The sequence below is a fragment of the Gallus gallus genome, chromosome 24 (assembly GCF_016699485.2).
Source record: "Gallus gallus isolate bGalGal1 chromosome 24, bGalGal1.mat.broiler.GRCg7b, whole genome shotgun sequence".
Lineage (NCBI taxonomy): Eukaryota > Metazoa > Chordata > Aves > Galliformes > Phasianidae > Gallus > Gallus gallus.
In genome coordinates, this window is record NC_052555.1 from 4,169,741 (window position 1) to 4,185,426 (window position 15,686).

A 15,686-nucleotide genomic window follows, 5' to 3' on the forward strand; every position below is an offset into this window, starting at 1 on the left:
CAGCCCTGGAACACCCCCAGGGATGGTGACGCCTCCCTGGGCAGCTGTGCCAATGCATCACCACTCTTGGGGAGAAGAATTGTTTCCTAATATCCGACCTGACCCTCCCCTGGTGCAACCTGAGGCCTTTCCCTCTCTGTCGTCAGAGTTCCTTCGATGCACTGTTTTTTCAGGAGAAGGGTAGGTGGAGTCAATCAGCACATGGCTGGATGAAATCAGGGTCACACTGACAGTAGGGACCTCGTAGGAAAGACTGTCCCAACGCCTTGAGGGAAGGGTCAGACCAAGAAATGGACCTCAGTGTCAAAGCATTGGTGCTGCGTGCAGTTGGCACTCCTCCATTGGCAGAAAGGCAGTGAAGAGCAGCTCGGGCTGGCTCCTGCCTCCCGTGTGCTGCCTTCCAGCCCATCATTCTTTCTAATTAGGCACCTCTGACACACAATTAATCCTATTTGCCTTCAGGCTTTTTTATCTTTCCTTCTGCTTTTATCAGACAGGGAATTAGACTCTGTTAGTATGTAGAGTGCGTCGCCTGGACCTGGCTTATCATAGGGATTTGGAGACTTTTAAGAAGGCAGTGTCTAACCCATGATCTTAAAAGTTTCTTATGAGTAATTAATTTCTTTCTCTCCTCTTCTTTTGCTAATCACACTGCTTATTTCGCCTGCGCTCACACAAGGCAGATGGGAGAGCGGGACAGAGCACTGATGGATGCTGCAGCGCTGCCACACCAACCATGTGCCACTGCCAAGGTCCACCGCAGCCTCAACCCAACCCGGACCCAAATGGTGAAGGTTTGGCTCTGTCCAGCATGCGATCTGTCACTCCCCATCCATATTCCTTTGTGTTAAGTGACGTGTTGCAGGGGTTGAAGGGTTACAGACCGCACATCTCACTTCACAGCCAGCAATGGGCAGCATCACTCCTTCATCCAAGCTGCGCTTTCAGGCCACGATTTCTCCACTGGGAGGAGTGGTGGGGAATGGGGATTTTGCTCCCCTCAGGCCTTGGTCCCTCTGCTTGGCTCCTGCACAGCAGTGAATAGCAGCAGTGAGCATGTACTGCAGGAAGCAGCTCCTTTGCAGGCTTCCTCCGCTGCCTCTTATATATCAAACTGAAATGTAATTATCTTCACGGTGCGGGGTGTAAATCAGGGCGTGTGTCAAGGCGATTTCCTTCAGGGTTTTATTATATTGTGTAATAATATTTGACACAGGGCTTAAAGGTGCTGTTACCTGCCTAATCGCATGAAACAATTTCATGTGCAAACAGCTGGTAAGTGTAAAACTACCATCAACCAGCTCCGGGGGATTCTCTGCTTCACTCCTCTAGAGATCTTCTTGGAAAACACTCCGACAGAGAACGCAGACAGGGAGAAGCTGCTGGGGTCACTCACCCCAGCAAAGCCACGTGCACTGAGAGAGAGAAGCAAAGGACGGATGTGAGCATCCCCAGCACAAACGCAGGACTTGGAGTCTGCCTTTGAGAGAGAGTGAAGGAGCGAGCGAGATGGCAGTCCTGGAACAATAGGGGTTATTTATAAGGTTGGTTGTTCTTGTGTGCATTGCAGATCATAGCCAAGAGGCATCTGCCTGAGGTCTGAATTAGTCACAGCGGGGTTGGGAGGGGAGGTGGGCAGCTGGCTGAAATCACAAGCCTCCCAGTCACTGGTTTTTCTCTCCTCGGGGTTGCTGGCATTGTCAGCAATGGTTTAACCTACTTACAACAATAATCCCTGTAATAAAGGCATTTTTTAAATATCTCGTAGCCCAAGTGACTGCGCGGAGGGGCATGGGAGCTCTGACTGGTTTGCCAGCAAAGAGCCAACTTCGTGCTCTCATTCCTTCCCTGCACTGCCAGACCTCTGCCCCCTGCAAGGCAGTGGAATTCCTTTCCTGGAAGGGAGTTGGCAGGGAGCGCCCCTTCCCCCCAAAACCAGCTCCTCCTCGTGGCTTAAGGCATCACACATCTGGAGCGATATTAGATCATCTAGGTTTCCGAGGCATTCTGCAAAATCCAGCTCCTCTAATCCTCCCCACCATCTGGCCCCAGCCCCTCGCCAGCTGCTGGGCTCCTTTTGCACACCCAGCAGTCCCCGTGCCAGGATGCTCGTCCCGTTGTGGCAAGCTGCTGCTGTGCAGAACCACGGCACTGAGGCAGATGTTGCTCCAGGCACCAGGGTGGGAGATGGCAAAGGTGATGCCTCCAGCTCTGGGTCCATCAGCTTAGCAGCCAGGGATACCTGAGCAAGAATAAACCTTCTGACACCAGGACCAGTGGCACTGAGGCCGCACCAACCCAGCAGCAATACTGAGGATGCTGTAGGAGCACACTCTGGCTGAGCATCCCGCTCTGTGGCACTAAGCATAAGAGCAAGGTGTGCACGTCTCCCACAGCTTGAGCTGCACAGAGAGATCCTTCAGAGGCCACGGACAGAGCTGGCCTTGCTATTTATCTGTGCTTTGTTTCCACTCCTCCGTCAAGAGCTCTCTTCTCCTGCTGCTGTTTTCAAGGTTTCCAGCTCTCCTCCAGCACACAGCTGCCCAGCCTCCTGCAGCTCACCATCACACTCCCTAACTCTGCTTAATGAGGTGCAGACCTCTATGTTTCCCTGGATGCAGCTCCGATAGGGCCCTGGCTCAGCCCTCCCCTGCTCACCCACTCGAGGTGCTGAGCTCTGAGCAGGCATCTGACAGAGCAGGCTGGGAGCTGCGCCCCCCCCAAGGGCTTCTCCCCAGGCTGGGACATGTGGGGAGCAGCAGCTTTCTGTGAGCTGGGCAAGGCTCTCAGGTATCCTCCCTGTATGCGATGGGTGCAAAACCCTATGGAGGAGCCAGGCTGAGCCTGGTGTGATCCACGGGTACATCGAACAGATGGGGTCACCTCAAACAAAGGCAGCCCAGGGGCTCTGCCTGTTCTCCTCCCCAGTCAGCTCACTTCCATGCTGAGCCATGTTATTCACGAGGGTGCCTGGGGCCCTGGCGTTGCTCAGAGGAGTTTTATAGAGCTGCAAATCCCAGATGCTCTGACAGGGAATAAACAGCAAGTGGGGGAGATTTACCAGCACCGGGCTGCAGAGCAGAAGCCTCCATGGGACCAGAGGAGAGGAAGGTGGCTGCATCCACAGGGATGGGGTCCTGGGAGGGACTGGAGCAGCTGGGGTAATGGTGCATGCAGGATGGAGGACGACCATCAGGTGAGGAGGAGCCTTCATCTCCAGAGCTGGTGCAGGATGCTGGTGCCCAAAGCAGCTGTTTCCTTGCAGGGCTGTTTTGTTTGCAGGTGGTGTGAGGGCTAAACAGGAGCTCAGGGACAGCCTGACTGATGGTGTCTCGCTCCTGTAAGCAGGGGAGAGGGCAGAGGGCAGTGCCTGTGTGTGCTGAGCGGCCACTTTGTGAGCACTGCAGAGCCCGCTCAGGCTGATGCTGGGCTCTTTATTCCAAGCCATTCACGAAACATAGCTTGGAAATTGCACTCACTATTGCTACTTCTGCTGCCACAATCAAAGCTGAAGAAATATGCAGCTCGGAGGGCTGTGAGAGGCAGCTGGAAATAAAGCAGAGGAAAAGGGAAAGGGAGAAATATAGTCAGGAAGGGACAGGGAGGCAATGGGAGCTTGGGGGGGCAGGGAGGAATCAACACCATCCCTGCTCCATGAAAGGGAAGGGGAGAACGCAATCAAATCCAAACTAAGAGGCGAAAGCAGATCTGCTTTTACATGCAGGGTGCAGTAACTATTTGGGGATCCTGCTAATCCTGCACAGATCGTATTAACACCAATAAAATACTCCGGCGGTTCTCTCTGTAAAAATGTCAGCGTTTATTAAGTTCTGCTTAAGGACGAGCAGCGGGATGTCTCCATTGTTTTTTCTCTGGGATATTGAAGGGGAGAGGGTAAAAGCGTTTGCTTTTACCGTTTTGCAGAGAGAGGACTGTCTTTAAGAAGGATGAGACCAAAGGTGGCCATAGGGAGGTCTGGATGTAGAGCATCCAGGCTGCTGCTGCACGTCCTTCATTCACTTCCCACATGCTGGACTGTGGCTTCCTCCTCATAGGACAGCCAGCCACCAGAATTCAACACAATGACAAACCCAGCTGATGGAGATGGGGTGCTCACATCACCCTGTGGGGTCTGGGGGTGATGGATGGTGGTGATCACCCTGCGCAACACCAAACTGCCTTCTTTTAGATGGGGTTTATCGATTTTGCTGCTACAGCTGCTGCTCAAGTCACCCAGGGGGCAGTCTGTGAGGGAGGAGAGGTGGTTTGGGGGAAGGTATGGGGGTGGGCTGAGCCCCAGGACCACAGCTGGGCTCTGATTGCAGCACCCATAGCAACGAGAGCAACGCAGCCTCTCTCTATTCCTCAGTTTCCCCATCAGAGCGCAGCAATGAGCCCTAAAAACAGAGGGGCTGCTCTTCATGCCACAACCCAGCTGCTCTCCCAGTGTCTTTCCTAAGCAACCCCCAACATTTGCAAACCCACATTGAGCTGAACACCACCAGAGCCCACCGTCCCTCAGCCAGATTTCATCAAAGCCTTTCAGATGGGGCAGAAAACCAACCGCCTTCCTGCACACACACACCAGCAATGGGGTGATCTCAGAAGCTCCTCGCCTCAGGATAGCCAACACACAGTGCTACGCTTCCCCTGGTTCAATTATTTTCCATCAATGTTTTCTAAACCCAAAGTTGAGCAAAATGGCCCTTTTCAAAGCAAAGGACTTCAATTTAGCTAAATTGTTATTTTCCAGCCAAAGTCTGATTTTACTGACAAATTCCCAGACAGCCTTATTCAACAGCTCAGAATAACCAAGCTTGCTTTCTTTATGATGCCTCTTTCTAATGCCGAAACAGAAATCTGTATATTTTAAACATGTTTCTGTTTGTTCATAAGCTGACATTGACTTCTCATTCCTACCCAGTGTTTTAAGTGCATTCATTTTCCTGGCAGACATTGTCAAACATGCATCCCCGTGTTTGCATCCCGGCTGCCAGCTCTGAAAAGCACATTTTATTTCCAGTCTGACCCACTGAGCACTGATTGCAAACAACGATTTCTTCTGCTTTCCCATCATCTCCGCTCTGCCCTCCTTTTTTTTGCTTGGAGTTTATGGTCACTGCCTCTGGATTGTGTCATTCTTTGTCTTTGTTCCGTGTTTTAACCTTTGTTAGAGACTCAGCCATTGTGCAGTTTCTGCTCAGTGACCTATAATATCCTAATTTAGTTGGCATTTTGATCTTGGACTCCTGGTGAACAATCCATCACTCGCAATGCTCCTCTCCCTTTCTGTTTTCATCACTTCACCACTCTTTTATTCCTTTGGACCTTGAGAGAAAGCTCTCCTGAGTTTCCTCGCCCTCCCCACACTCAGCTCTCTCTCTTCTTCAGTTCTCCTTAGGTTAAAGTTGGTTTTACCCATTCACGTCTCCCTCTTCCTTCCTTCTGCATCTCCCCCCCTTTCCAACCCTGCTTATCCCTCCATCCCTCGGGTCACCCACAGTTGATGGGATGCATAAGGCACATATGCAACTGCTGATAAGGAAACTGCTCTTCTGCTGAGCAATAGGTGTTGGGAGATGAGGTGGAGCCCATGAGAACAAGCTTTGAGGAATGATGTTTCCCACCCTCTGAGGACCAGCAGCAGATGTATGCACATACTCCTCACCATCACCAGAGGGAGTTCCTAGTGCTCACTTGCATTTTCATACCAGACATTGATGGGAAGGAGAGCTAAGCAGCTCTTGGCTCGTCCCAGCACTGGAGCCCTGCTCTGCATTGCCACCTACTAGCAGCAAAGGGAGGACCTGCACAGCACCCCATAGCCTTCAAAGTACACTGAAGGATCCTCTTGCAGCAGGGAGTGCTGCAGCACCCAGCAGGTGCCCCAGGGAGCAGGGCTGGTGCTCTTCATTCCCTCTCCTGCCTTCCCCACCATCCCCCAGTGGCTGGAACTAATTGCAGTACTCAGTAATCAAGACAGCATTTGGAACCTGAACACTCAGAACAGGATTGCCCCCAGCTTAACTCCCCTGTTCCCATTGGCTTCGGCTCACCAGCATGTTCCTCTGTCTGTGGATCCCATGGGGAACAGGAACACCTGCATGGGGAACACGAACCCACATCTCCTCCAACCACAGGGACACGAATATTGCAAGGGCTGGGAGCCAGCTGCTCCTGGGGGGCTGTATGTGCTGAAGCCCCTCTCCAACACAGCAGCAGGCTCTTGGTCTCTGGCACAGATGAGCTCCAAGATACTGATCCAGTCAAGCACTGCCCGGGCAGCGTAAAATACCTCAACCACAGCACAAGGCTGGCTCTGGGATGTGAGCAACCTGGCCAGAGAGTTTAAATCTTCTGCATCGTGGCCTGAGATCTGCTGAGAAGACGCTGGAGGTAATTAACAAAGGAGACACAGCAGGTGTATAGTTTAGAAGTGGGTGGAGGGTCCTAACGAGGACAGCCACCTGCTCACCTTTGTGCAGCTGGGGCCACGGGCACCATTTCCAAAGGGGTACAGACCCACACAGGGTGTGCTATGTGCCATGTGCCTGCAGCCCTGTCCTCCTCCCCCTCGTGCATCAACACAGCCAGTTAAAATAGCAACACGGGGCACAGTGCACTTGGCCACATGTGCATGCACCCATGTGCAGAAAGGGGCGCGCGCTGCTGCAGCAGCTCCCCATCTCTCCTTTTCTATCACCACGGTGGCATTGTAATGAGAACATGAAACAGGAAGATAACACCAGAGGGAGGAAAATAAAGCCTTTTTTTTTCCCCTCTCTCTCCTGTTTAGGACGCAATGCCAACCTCAGCACGCAGGCCTATCAGATCTGTCAGCACAACTGGCAATGGGAGCAAGGGGAAGGTGCTATTGTGCGAGGCGCTGCTTGGCGGCTCCTCTGCTGGCTCGGGGAAGGAGAGAGAAAACAGGAGCAAAACAAGATGCAGGCGTTCAATGGGAGCCAGAGACATTTGTTATCAAAATGGAAATGCGTCTCTTTGTTGATGAAGGTGTATCTGCTTCCCATTGTCTCTGGTGCCAGCCCAGTGAAAGGCTCCTTTGATGGCTCCGTGTTTGTGCACCGGCTATGAAATTGCTTTAGAAGACAAAGGGAGCACGTGTTTATTGGTAATGAAAAGGAGGTGAGGGCTCCGTTTCTCTAACCCCAGCTCACCACACGAGTGCAATTTCCCCGGGAGCAGCTGTCAAAGGCTCACGGAGAAAATTGGAAGGCTGAGGGTGGACGGGGGCTGCTGGTGCACGGCGAGACGCACTGCTCTTTTGCAGGGCTAATGGGGCCATCTGCTCTGCTTTAGTGCTCCGGTCCAACAGTTGGAAGCCCTTCAGCCACAAAGCACAGCATTGGACTGTGGGATGCTGGAATGGGAGAAAAGAAAGCTGGAGCTGGTTGATCCCATTGCTGGTGGGTGTGCAACTTATTGGCTTGCCTGGGCCACAGTGAGCAAAGAGAAAATGCACTGGGCAGGGTAGAAAGTACATAGTGCATCTCACAGAATGAGATCATAGAATGGCTTGGGTTGGAGTGGACCTCAAAGGCTGCCTAGTTCCAACCTCACTGCTGATGAATATAAGTAACAAAACTCCTTTAATAACCCTCAGAGGGCTGAACACCTTTTTGCTCATCCCATAGAGGCTCAGCAGGGAATGCACCAGGATGCACACAGCCAGGAGCAGCCACATCCAGACACACTCCTGCTCATCACACAGCAGTGGTCCGAATGGGAAGGCGCTGCTGTCCCCACCTCTCCTGCTCGGTGGCGGTGGTGTCACTCCTTTATCTGCACACAAGGAGGGCTATGTGGCAGGCAGATGCCTCAGTAATTTCACACAGAGCCTTATCAGCACTCACACACAGTGAGGGGCCGGCGGAAGCGAGATGCAATGTTTGCATGTCTAACAAGCAGGGTTAAACGCTGCCTCTTCCCCCCCCCCCTCACTTTTCCCCTCATTGCTCCTTCTTCTGCCCTCCCTCCTTGCTGCTCACAGCACTGCTGGCTTTAAGAGCATCCTGCACGGGCTGCTGCTGCTAAAGGTGTTAATTTATTGTACTCTGTTCTTTATTCGATTATTGGTTTATTAAAACTGCCCGAGGTGATAGAGCAAAACCTCTGCTCCCCTTCAATCTGTCAGCAGCTCTCTGGGCAGGACACAGGCACGCGGCAGTGCCTTGCTCAGGAGCTGTGCCCCCATCTGTGAGGCTGGGAGCAAGGCTGGCTCTGCACGCTGTCTCCAGGGCACAGCATCCCCAGCCCCACTGCCCGGCTCACCCAGCCCTGCCTCTGCCCAACCAGCACCTGCAAAACCTCAGCCCCCTCTTTAGCCCTCTCAACAGCTGCCAATGCTTTCTCCCTTCTGATCTGCCCTGCAGCTCAGCCACGATTGCTCAGAACACTATTACGGTGACATAGCTTGTTACAGATGGCACTGCCTGCCATGTGGAAGTCAGCAGCACGGAGAGGGGCGATTAATGATAATGGCTGACATTTTACACAGCGACTCCCAGTCTCAGCACTGGAGCTGGAAAACCAGCTCTGAGACAAGCACAGTGCAGCAGGTGGGGGCTCAGCACCCAAAACAGCCTCAGAAATCCCCAGTTCCATCCCTAAGGCTGCCCCAGACACTGCTGATGCACGTCCTGCTTCCACCTGTGCAGGGGAATCCATGTGCTGATGTCTCCAGTCTCGGTGATGTGCCTGGAACATCTTTATCAAAACAGAGACCCGTCTCAGCTGACCCATATTGTAATTTGTTCCCCTTCTCAGTCAGATATGAGCTGCTGGGGGGGGGCTCGGGTGGGCATCGCATCCCTCCCTCCTTCACAGAGGCACAATCAATTGCATCCCAATGCCATTGCCACGCAGCAGCTGGGCTCGCCTTCAGAAGCCCCTGAGGAGGAGATGTGATGACTCCTGGGTACCTTGTTCCCACACATCCCTCCTCTCACACTTAGAAAGCTTTGCCTCACCTGAGTTGTCATGTCACATTCTTTTCCCCTTTCACTTATTATGGATAAATAAGCCATGAACAAGGCAGTTGCCCTGCACACCAAGACGAACTTTTAACACCATCCACAGTGAACAAGCCTGACCCAAAACTTCACTTTTTTTGCTTCCGAGCAGGAAGCACTTGAGATGAAGGCCAAAGACCTAGAGTTAATCTATTAGCACGAGCAAGAGGCATTTATGCAATGTGTTGATTATTAACCAGCACTCCTGGATCTGTGCTCCCCCAACGACTGCAGGGCACAAAGCTCCTGACTCACACATCAGCATTCCGGGCTGAATAATTCATTGCTAACCCTACAAATTTGGCTTCTGCTCCCATCTGTGAGCTCTCCGCGTGGAGATGTCTCTCCCGGAGTCTGTTCATTAGGTGAGGTTGCTCATGAAAATGGCAGAGGGACTCCAGGCGTGAAAGCCTGGCCCTGGTGGAAAGTTTGGATTCGCTTTGCTTTGCTTTGCAGGAGGAATTCATTGCAAAATCTCAGGGCTGCTTCGGATTGGCCACGCTGCTCACGTGGCGCTGTGTCTGCCTCCTGAGGAGCTGAACTCAGCCTGGAATGAGTTTCCAGGGTGAATAAGAACATCACATTTGATTTCCACTAATGTGCTATAACACTGCTTAAAATTCACGTCTCCCCGACGGACGGATCCATCCATCTATCTGTCTATCTATCTAATTTTGTTTCTAGAGCACCCATCACTGCTCTGTCTAATTATTAATTCATCCACTGGAGTGGTTGCTGTGAGCTCACATCAAAGGCATGTAGAAACAACCGGAGTCAATCAGCTGAACAATGCAAACAGATCTTGTCTGCAGTCTGCTGGCCAAGATGCTTCCCCTCATCTAACCCTATAGGGCTGGAAACCTCTATGTGGGATGTTTTTTTTATTCCAAGTGCTGAACCACTTTCACAAATCCAAAAAGGACAGAGGGATGAGAAGAGGTGGGAGTGGAGATTTGCTTCGGGGTGATGAAGCTGTGCTGGAAAAGGTAACGTTTGCTACAAAGGAGTGGAGAGATTTTGTTTGCACTGCAGCCCCTCTGCGTGCCCAGGTGCTGAGCCTACAGCAGACAGCAAAAAGAAACCCCAATGTGGCTCAACAGTGGATTTCCAACGGGCAGAAGGAGGTGATGATGCCTTGAGACAAGGCACAAGGAAAGGAGAGATGATGTCTTGAGACATATAAAGGAAAGCAGCACAGAGAAGGGATTGCTGGGCTTGTTTGGGGGATGACAAACCTTGCAGAGAAGGAGCTGGCGTCGGCATCGAACAAAAGCGGGGGCTGAAAGGGCAGCTGATGTCTGCAGCTAAAAACAGCAGCAGAAAGAGGAGGGTGCTTCAGTCCTCGAGGTAAACGATGCCAGAGTGGGAGAGCAAAGAGTGAAAAACCCTCGTGGCCGCAGCTGGGCTGTAAAGAAGGAGCTGCCGTGCTGCCAGAGCCACCAGGGTCAGCATGGGCAGGTGGGGATCCAAAGGAGGATGAGGATGAGGATGAGGATGAGGATGAGGATGAGGATGAGGATGAAGATGAGGATGAGGATGAGGATGAGGAGGGCACAGCCCATGGCGGGGGGGCTGTGTCTGCAAGCACAGGTGGTGGCCGTGCCATGAGGGTGGCGGGCAGCCCACACAGCAGCCCCACAGCTCACTGCACCCACAGACCTCAGCAAAGCTCTCCATCCCTCTCCCTGCAGCCCTGAAACCCGAAGGGAGGATGGGGAAAGCACATCGCTGCCTGAATGAGTCACCCTCCCCTCACCCCGCCGTCCCCCCAGGTGACACCACACGTGGGAGGATAAATATAAATAAAGAGGGGGAGGAAGCCGGAGCATTTTGATGACTCATGTAATATTCATTTTGAATTAATTCGTACATGATTCTATAAAAAAGATACATTCCATGAGATTATTTTTGTGAGCTCTAATTTGCTGCTGGCAAGGAGCAGCGTTTGGGTCTTTTATGGGTATTAGTTCCATAGTGTATAGCAGGAGGCAGAGAAAGTTTAATTATGATTCAGTGAGCCACATTGTGGGTATGTTTTAAAGCCACTTAATTAGCGTAGAAATATACAGCTGTAATTATCCTGAAATATGGCCTAATTAACCTATGGAAAACCCATACACACGGCTCAGGAAACTTGGAAGCGTTAATAGTTTATTAATACACCAGAGCTGACAGCCTGTCACGCTCGTGGGGAGCAGCAAGGCAGGACGAGAGGAGATCTCCTGCTGGGACAGCTGTGGAAGCAGGGGTGGGACTGTCCCGTGTCCTGTGAGGGACAGTGGCACGTGTGACACGAGTTGGGCACACTGTTCTGACAGCCCCTGGACAGCAATGATGCTGTGGAGCATCCCAGAGCATCCCAGAGCACCCCAGAGCATCCCGGAGCATCCCGGAGCATCCCAGCCCTTCCTTCTATTCTGTCCTCTTCTCACACTGCGGGGCAGCTCTCAGCCCCATAGGCACTCAGGGGGCTCAGGAAGCACTCAGGGCACCTGTGGTGCAGCAGCCACGCTCTGTAGTTCTTCTTCCTCCAGAGCTGGATCCCATTTCACACTGAATGGGGCCATTCTCTGGAGTATAAATTCTCAGCCCTGAAGCATGAAGCAGATGATCAGGGAGATAACCAGAGCATGGCCAAAGCAGAAAGGTGGTGGCAAAAGGCCTCCTGTTTATTACCGGGTGTTAAACTTGATAAAAAGCAGGAAGAACCAATTACCACTTCAAAGCTGCCTTCACGTTATAGGGTTTCCCAAACAACTTGCAGACCCAGCATTCCAAATCTTGGAGCAGCACAGGTAGGAGCCTTAGCAAAGCCAAACATCCAATGGATGCCCCGTCCCTCAGCCCTGGCATTTTATAGATGGGGAAACTGAGGCACGCCGCTGGAAATTGAACTCCCCTATTGTGTTTTCCTTCAGCTATGCCCTGACAATCAGATCTTGGCTGGGAAAACAGCCTGATTTTTAATAGAGCATCATCTGTCAGAAAGGGATGTTGACTTCCACTCAAGCTCCAGGAGCAGCAGCAGGGCTGTTCCTGTGCAGGGGGTGAATGCAGGGAGGTGGGGAGAGAAGAGAGGATGGAGGCAGCTGGCGAGGAGCTCTTCTCTAGGCAGAGCACATCCCCAAATATTCACTGGCGTCTGTGTCCTTTGGTGATCAAAGCAAGAGAAATTGAATCCGGCTGTAATCATCCACAGGATAGTTTGCTTAAAATTCCCCTAATTATGGAAGTGCAGAAAATTACCGCTCCGTGGTGCTCTGAATAGGAAATGGAAGGTTTCCACAACCCAACTGCCACCACTGTGACTTAAAGAGAAAAGGCAAGGGAGGGTCAGGGAGAAGGAGAGGGAGAAAGAGATAAATGGACAGTGTGTGAGCAGGGCAGGGAGGGGAGGGGAAGAGCAAGAGAGGAGGGTAATTGCACCTATCCCACTGCCTGGAAGGCCACCTATTCTGGAGGGCTGTGAGCTGAAATAGAAGCGCTGTGAGCCGGCCCTTGCAATTCAGCCATCACACACACGACTGTACAACAAGCCATGCTTCATCCAGAGCTTCTGCTTGGATCTTAAGAGGCTCTTCCCAGTGCCATTCTGTCTGGCATGCATGGAGCCGCCCAATTGCATCAGCAGAAAGGTGTCTGTGTGTCTCTCTGCCCGTGGTGTCAGTTTGTCTCTTTGCTCTCAGCCTCAGGGCCCAGGTGGGAAGAGACCCATGGAGGGCTGTTGCCCAACAGGAGAAGGCTCTCACAGCACCGTAGTGTTCTCCTTCAAGCACAAGCACTGCCACGGTCCCACCTCTGCACGCATCCTGACTCCTGTTTGAATGGAGGTGTCTGCAGTTGCTGGCAATAACACGGGACATTAGGCTGCTGATGACTTTGCATAACAAGAGGATTGCAATTAACATGACGATTCCTTGTGTTCGAGCACGTTGGCATGGGTCATGAAGTCGGTGTAACAGAGTGATCCAAAGGGAGCTATTTATCTGGCTGTGAAGGAGCTGCATTCCTGCTTGCTGCTGCAATGTCAGCCATTGCCATCTCATGCCCACGTGCCACCAAGGGGACACGGTCTTGATCTGCACACACAGTGCTCCCAGTCTGACACCCACCCAGTGCTGCCACCTCCTGCCTTGGAAAAGCCAGGCTCTCTGCCCATATGTTTGCCATCACATCTGCACAGACCTGCACGCCCAGCACCACACGGCCGGGCTGTGTGCCACCATCTGCCAGCTACCACAACGGAACCGATGGCTCTGCACTCCCCTCTCCACCACCTCTCCTGTGGCTGTAATGAGTGGCCAGTAACAAATGAGCAGTGTTTATCATGACTCTGTGGTTAAGCAGCTCGTGGTAATTAATGGAGGCACACCTGAAGGTTTGCTGGCAAGTCCCCAGGGCTCCTGCTGTGCCATAGGAGAAGATATGCCCCGTCACAGCAGTACTCCCTTGGGTGTCTGGATGGAGGTGCACCTCTCTGGGTCTTCCCATTGCCCATCCTTCCTTCTTCCACTTCCCATGAGTGTTACAAGGACCGTGTAGCATGGAAAAGTGGAAGAATGAAGGATAGGAAGACCCAAGACTCTTCACGTATCTCGTTCCAAGCCCGATGAATGCAGGGCTTTAAAGACTTATCGCATGCTGCTGCACAGTCCTATCTTTCTGTTTCTTCAGCCCATGATTTTTCCCCCAAGCTGTGCGTTGCATAGCCAGTACAACCCATACCTTGCTTTGCATAACTCCAAATCATTTCATTAATGAAAAAAAAACAACCCGAGCCATTATAAAGCAAATATACAAAATACGAACAGCTAATCTTTCCCTTATACTGCAAGGATTAAATAAGCAGAACTATCAGCAGAAAGTATTCCAGACACGTTGGGCTGCCGTAAAATTTAAGAGGTGAACAGTTAATTTACATATTCCCCAAATGCAATAGGGTGACACTTTTGAAATTAAAAACTGACGATACAAATGGCATTTAAAGTTCATTTAATATTATTTGTTAAAATTCCACTGACAAATCTGTCATATGTATAGCAGATCCTATTACTGGGAGAAGGGAGAAAAGAAGCAATTGAAATCCAAGCCCTCCCCATCACTGAAGGGTCTATTAAGACAGTAGATGAGAATTTGCGTTATCAAATAACCCTAACAGGAGGTTTTGTAAGTGGAAATGTAAACTGCGGAGGGTTCTAAATGGCAATTTCTGAGGATAACTAGCTTTAGGAGCAGACTTGACTATGTTTCTCCTGGAGACAAGGAGGAAATGTCTCCCAGGGGGACCGGGAGTACCCAAACAGCAGAAGCGTATTTGCAAAGAACAAACCTGCACCCACCCGGGGTTGGGTTGAAGAAGTGCAGTTGGATGGATGGTGCAGTGCTGTGGGTCTGCAGTGGGCCCACCTTCTGTTTTTCTTCCTCTGGATCTCTGAGGAGGGCTCACTATTGGCCTGCAGGGCTGGCATCCCTTGGGACGCACCAACAGCTCTGCCTTCAGCCGTCTTGCACCTAAAACAACACTCTCGGCCCTTTGATGCTGTTTGCAGCCACAAAACCTCTTATTTAATGACTGGTCCAGGATCTCATCTACTGTAGGAGCTTCATCCTGCTGAAACTGCTGTTGGCTCTCCCAAAAAAACTCCCCAGGGTCTCTGGGTCCTGGGGAACGAATGTGATGATGAAGAACATGATTCCCACTGGCCAGAAAGATGCAGAGCAAGACTCTTTCCGTGCAGCAAGGAGCATCCTGATTTAAGTGACAGGGAGTTCGTGCACTATCTAAAAGAAGCTAGATATTTGGGCTCCTTTTTGTTCATTTATTTATTTCCCCCTTACATAAATATGGAAGGGAAGCATTGCAGGTGAAATGGCGCATGGAAATTAATCTAGTTCATAGTCCTCATAAATATTAACAGGCTGGTAAATATGTAACCCTATTTCTCCTTCCCTCTGCGTTCATTTCCTCCAGGTCATCCTCTGCAGGGGGAGGTGAAGTGGCCATGGTCAGAATAGGTGACCATGGAACACCCAGCCCTGGGGATGCTGCAGGATGCTCAACCCCTTTCCTGCAGGACAACCAACAACGTCCTGCTGGAAAGAGAAATACCAGGGGGGAAAAAAAGAAGAGATTTCTTCTTTTCTTTCTTTTTTTTCCCCCACTCTTTCTATTCAGGACAGCATCTACCTGCTCTCTCCTCCTTCAGTAATTTCACCAGATAAACAACAGAGTGAGAAATTAATAGACGTTTTCATTTGCACTATAATAAAGTGTGTGTATCGGGCGAGGACAGTGGAGGGAAACTTCATCTAAAGATCAAAGCTGCAGCCTTGTGTCTGATGGGCTCGGTGGCAATACATGCCCTGAGCTGGGCGAGAGCTCAGAGCCAGCAGTTGAGAAGGAACACATGGAAGGAAATGAGAACTGAGTTTGTGGGGTTGATCTCTCGAAGTGGCAGCGCTAGAAAAGCAGATGGATGGAACCACTGGGCCACGTCGCCCCACAGAGAGTGGCCACAGCCATAGGAAGTGGGAATATAGGGGCAGGGCTCCCGTATGGGCAACGGAGTGGGACGGAGGGGACATGGGGAGAGCAAGAGGCAGAGACCTGCAGACACACACACCGCTCTGGGAGGGATTGCTTCTCCAGTAATG